Below are 6,079 nucleotides of genomic sequence, written 5' to 3'. Positions count from 1 at the left end.
TCATAGGAGATCACTATATCAGGCTCCTGTCAGTAAGCACTTGTGGGCATCCACAATAGTGTCTGGGTTTGGTAACTGTACATGGGATGGATCCCAAGGTGGGACAGTCACTAGATGGCTTTTCCTTCATTTTCCGCTCCAGATTTTGTCTCTGTATCCCCTCCCATGGGTATTTAGATCCCCCTTCTAAACAGGACCAGAGTATCCACACTGTGGTCGTCCTTCTTCTTGAGCTTCATGTGGTCTGTGAATTGTATCTTGGGTATTCCGAACTTCTGGGCTAGGAAACTTTCTAATGCCATGATTGCTATTCTGTTATGTTCTGTGCCCTTGGAAACCAAAAGTCAATAGACCTGTTTCATATAGTTACCCACAATCATCTTGGACCAGAATCAACCATCCAACAGCATGCCCTGCATCTGTGTATAAACTTTTATGGTATAAGCTTCTCCTTTGTTGTCTCCAACTCCTGGGATGGACTCCAACAAAGAAAGACACTTTCCTGAATATAAGAAAGTATTTGAAATAAGACTTTCCTTTTGAGTAGTGGTCAAATAAAGTTTAAGTTCCCAAGACCTCTCTAGGAACTGACATCCTGGTTGGCAAGTTAAGACAAGAATGTTAGACAAGTCCTATCCTTGTACATAAGTTACGACATGCATATAAGATAAGACAAATCTACTGCTACACTTGAATACCCCAATCAATGGGAGCAGGATAAATGTATAACAAAGACATGTTCCTAAGGAAATCCCCTACCCCTAAATCCTGATTGGAGAAATAATGTGGCACAGATGTTTGTGGGTTTTGGCCTTTAAAGTCCTGTAGTATCTTAACTCAGGCTCATGGTTCAGTTCCCAAATCTGTGTCGTGGCCCTGGTTGATCAATCCTGGAGCATATGCTCAATAAACTATCCCTATCTGACCAAGTTTTCGTGTGGTTTGTGAGGCAATTCCTGGACCCCAACAAAAGTACTGCACACATTTGTAAGTCAGTTAAGATAGAGTTTATTTGGAAATAACAATCTGTGTACTATGCGTGAATAAATTTTACTGTAGTGTATGCATGAGTAGTATATCTGTCTTTGTATGATTGTATGGTGTTTTGTGACATCAGATAAAATATTAGAGACTTAAGATTTCATAACTTAGACTGGGGAGATGGCTCAGTTGGTAAAGTGCTTGCATAGCAAGCATGAGTATCTGAGTTCCATCCCCAGAACCCACATAGAGAAAGTGAGTTATACCTGATAGCTTGAACTTATCGTCCCAGGTTGCTGAAGTAGGAGAGGCAGACCATGTGGGCTCACTAACCGTCCATCCTGTCTCAAGTAATCAAGGTGACAGACAAGGCTAAACGTTATCTTCTATACATATGTGCACGTATGTGCACACAGTGTCTCCCCCCACACATATATGCATCCCCAAGAACACACACACACACACACACACACACACACACACATACAACTTACAAACTATGTTTTCTATCTCCTCCTCCAAATAATTAAATCACACTTTCCCTTTAGGAAGACTTAATTATATGAAAGTATGTCCTATTTCAAAAAAACTTTTTAATAAAAACCAATGTACATGTAGTCACTTTTAAACTATTTCCATTTCTTATTACACAGAGCATTAATCAGAAAAGAACTTCACATTGCTTCCGAGGTAGACTAAACATTCCATGAAAAAGAAGATTTCTTCCTTGTTAACTTTCTTCTCCTGTAGTATAATAAATCTTACAAACACTATGTCCTAACTTATTGGGGTTGAATTCAACTTTCCTGAATACCTTCAGGATTTTTCACTTAGAGTTGTGGTAAGGACTGAATACATGGAATTAGGTAATGTATTCACTGGTAGATTGAAGGGGGTTAATCGTATTTTTAAAGTCTTTATCCTTAGGTAGAACAGGAATGTAGTATCTATTGATTCAATACTAAGAGTATTAGCTACAATGTATTCATTTAGAGTAGTATTTCAACACATAATACATTCTATGCACTGAGGATATACATAGATCTGTAAAGTTCTTTATTTCTTACCTTTAACAACTAATTTAATTCATTTTGCTTTACTTTTTATTGATTTTTATTGAGTTTCACATCATACACTCCAATTCCACTCATCTCTCTGTTCCTCCATATCTGCCCTCTGCCCTTGTAACCTTTCCCTCCACACAAAACAAGAACTATAAATCAATCAATCAATCAGTCAATGCATTAAAAACATTTCATTGTGGAACTTGTTGGGTCCCTCATGGCCTTGGTAGGGACAGACAACAAGGTTCCTTCCCCTAGGACAAGGCCAACAGGTGTAGGCATCTATGAGTGTCAATGGCTGCTGTGTATAAGGCTTGTTTGTTTAATAATGTACATATTTCACATTCCTTCAAGGAATGTCCTTCCTGTTAACATTAATGATTCCATGATAATCAGAAACAGCCTGAGTCTGGGAGGCAAAGATGTGGCTAATGTCTCAGCAAAATGGTTAATGCTGGGACCTTCATGACAGCCCTTAAGTCCCCACAGGGAAAAAGAACTCTAAAAGAATGCATTCAAAATTACATAATTTCTCAACTATGCAAAATATAAGAATGCAATAACAATTATGAGAGGCTTCACAAATCTAAACAGACTAAAGCAACTGCACTGTGAGCTAACTTGTCAGAAAGATACTAGGGATGAAGATAAAGAGATTTAGGGAGTAGTGATTACATGAAATCCTACTCAGCTAAGTTTTTGTTGTTGTTGTTGTTGTTGTTGTTGTTGTTGTTGTTCTTTATGATTACAAAAGTAGATAGATTCCTGAGTTCAGTGTTGGCCTGGGGTAGAGCAAGGTTAAGCCTAGATGTGGTAGAAATGGTAATTTCAGGACAGGGTTCCACTCAGCTAGCTTATTGTCTGTGTTTAACAGAGGCAGGCAGATCTCTGAATTCTTTTGCAATGTTAAAAGAAAAAAGTGTGCTTGCTGTCTCCTAAGAATTAAGGGGCTGGGTCGTAGGATGTCAATTCATAGGATAGTCAAAAGAAAACCTGGAATAAATGACTGGATTGATATGTAAAAGAAAAGTGAGCTTATGTTGTGCAAGAGATGAGCTATCCAGAGAATTTTTTAAAAGAGCAAAGAAGAACTGCCTGGAGAATGGTCTCAAGTGGAACATAGAGAGAGGGAGCTGTCTGGAGCTCTCCAGAGAAAGCAGAACAGAGAGAAAGCAGGTTAGAAAGCTGTCTCGAGCAGAGCATAGGCCTTCAGCTTCGACCCATGATTTGACTTCAAGTCATTTCTTTAGCTGCTTCCAGTCACCCTTTCCTCAGAACCTCTCTCGAAGCCATGGCTGGTCATTGGCAGGAACCTGTAGAGTGTCACAGTATGTCCAACTGTATATTCTTTTGCCCACACATCTTTACTTGCAAATGTTCATTGTAATGAGTTTGAGGCCTCTGACTTCTGCTACACTATCAATACTGGATCCTTACCTGGATTCCTCTTGGATATCCTGTTGTTGCTCTGTGTCAACAGAGATCCTGCATCTATGGATCTGTAGGGCCAGAACTTTTCCACTCTCTAACAGTTGGTAGATGAGGTAGATGTTGGGGTGGGCCAACTCAAGGGCCTGGATATGAGTGGTAGCTGAGTTGGCACCCCTTAATATCTCCAGCACCTATACCACATACCACAAGAGTGAGCTCTCCAGCACTGCCTGGCTAGCTCATGCAGTACTTCAGTCTACAAGAAATCCTGTAGGCTTTCCTGCTCTTATTCCCTCAAAGACATCACCTGTACTCACACCACTAGAGGCAGTACTACTGTACTGCCTTGTCAAGATGTGGGGCCCACTCTCCAAAGGGCTGCAGGTAGCAAGAAGCTACACCAGCTCTCTGGTTCTCTCCAACTAACTCACCCAGCACTCCCCCTCCCAAGGGCCAGCTCTATTGTGCTGCCCAGGAAATGTGTTGGGTGGGGTTGGGGGGCTGCTCTCTCTAGTGCTACAGCTGGTGAGAGTCAGGTCCTGCTCTCCTACTCTCCTGACCCTAGGGCCAGCTCTCTGGAGTGCCTCAGACAATGAGGGGAAAGGGGAGTAGATAACTTTCTTAATTCTGACAGAAAGTGTAAGAGATAACTATTATTGTAATATCCATTTATAAATGAAAAAAAAAAACCAGATAGATAAAACAGTGTGTTCAAGTGTCTTCCATATTGGAAGACCCAGACTTAGGATTTATTTTTCAGAATCAAAGCCTCCATGACTTTCCTGTTCTCTCAAATTAAAATTGGGGCTGTGAGCATAGCTCATTAAGCAGCATGCACCCAATATGCTTGAAATCTGGGGTTCAATTCCCAACAGCAAGTAAAAGCTACATAACGAAGCCCTCCAAAATGGTTGAACTGATCATGCTATTTAATTTCTTTAGTTGTTGAGAAACTTACCACAGCACAGAAAGTTAAATGCTACCATTGTGAAGATTGAAAGCTCCATCTCTTCTCACCATCTGAAGAGCTTTCCATTGCTCAGGTCTTTAGACCTCATTTGTGAAAAATATTTGACTTCTCCTCCAGTCTTAGGAAAAATCTCACTCAGTTAATTAAATCTCTCTACTGTTCCTCTTCCTTTTTTAGATTCTTATATCTCATCTATTTGTCTGTCTATCATCAGTCATCTATCTACCCCTCTACCTATATAAGGGAATATGCTCATGTGCCTGTACATTCATGCTTTTGTTCATGGAGGCCAGAATGGACATTAGATCCCTCAGTCTTGGAGTTACAGGAATTCCTGGGACACAGAATTACTAGGTGAATGCTGGAATCTGTACTTTGGTCCACTGAACCCCTTGTTCCTCTTAATAAAAAAGTTTCTTTTCTACATCAAAGGTAAGCATATTTCCCTATAAGTAGAGTTAACATTTTAGGTTTGGTAGCACCAGCATCATCTCACTATCTCTTCCCATGTCTCATCTCTTTCCTCTTCTTCCTGCAACCTCCCCATCTTCTTCATCACTCCATACACTTCCTCTTTTCTTTTAAAATTAATTACAAAGTTAAGTCCATTCTTATCGTAAGATAAGGCTGGCTGTATGACAGATTAGGCCCAGGGAGCATGTAGGGCTCTTTCAGGACAAACACCCTATTCCCTGAGAGACAGGTAAGCAGAAGAATAGCTTAGACCCCAGGGCTCCACTCAGCCTGCATTACACAAGGACCTCTTGCCTAACAAAACACTTAGCTACTTTGTATCCTAACTTCTATCAACAAGCATATATGCATGTCCTTTTTGAAAGTCATCCATCCAAGGTGACAATAAACTTTGAGTACCCCTTTCATATCTGTGTCATATGCAGTAACCTCACTGTCTTAGTGCAGCCTGTGTTCATGGTGATAACCTCTTTTATGGGGTTTGCTGCTGTGGGTCTCTGGCAGGCCTTTGTATGCAATGTCTCCCTTGCCTTGTCTTACTCTTCTCTGTGCCATCTTCACGTGCCTGCCTCACTCCTTCCTTCAAGGATATATACAGAAGCAGCTCTCGAACAAAATTATTCTCATTATCACATCCTGCTGCTGGACTTGAAGGTAAGAAAGTACTGAGCAATGTTGGTATTTGGTGAGTCTTATTGAATACCTTCATAAACAAAATAGGTGGAGGTCTTTATTCTTATTTTTCCTGATTGATATATGATTGAAGTAATTTCTAGATTACCTTAGTCAATTCAGTCAAAATGAGACCTGCTTGAGAAGTCCTATAGATCTACAGAATCCCTAAACATTCTTGTTTTTCTCAAAGCAGACAACTGGGGAGTGCATTAATTTTTAATTCTTAAAAGCTTGCTGAAAACAAACATGAATTATACAGGAGAAGCATTATGGCTTCCCCATGCCCTTGTGTACCCCAGGGAATCCCGTCTGCTGCTGCACATGTTTAGTAATCACAGAGGATCCTATAACACTACTCAGGAGCTAAGCTCACATTTCCTAGGTGGTTTCTTGTAACCTTGGTGATTAAGTATGGGAACCCTATTGGATTTTGAACCAGAATGAGTTTAATTCTCAGTCATTGGTGGTTGCTAACAATTAACAT

Source organism: Mastomys coucha, unplaced genomic scaffold (genome assembly GCF_008632895.1).
Source record: "Mastomys coucha isolate ucsf_1 unplaced genomic scaffold, UCSF_Mcou_1 pScaffold15, whole genome shotgun sequence".
Classification (NCBI taxonomy): Eukaryota; Metazoa; Chordata; class Mammalia; order Rodentia; family Muridae; genus Mastomys; species Mastomys coucha.
Note: the sequence above shows the minus strand (reverse complement) of the source record.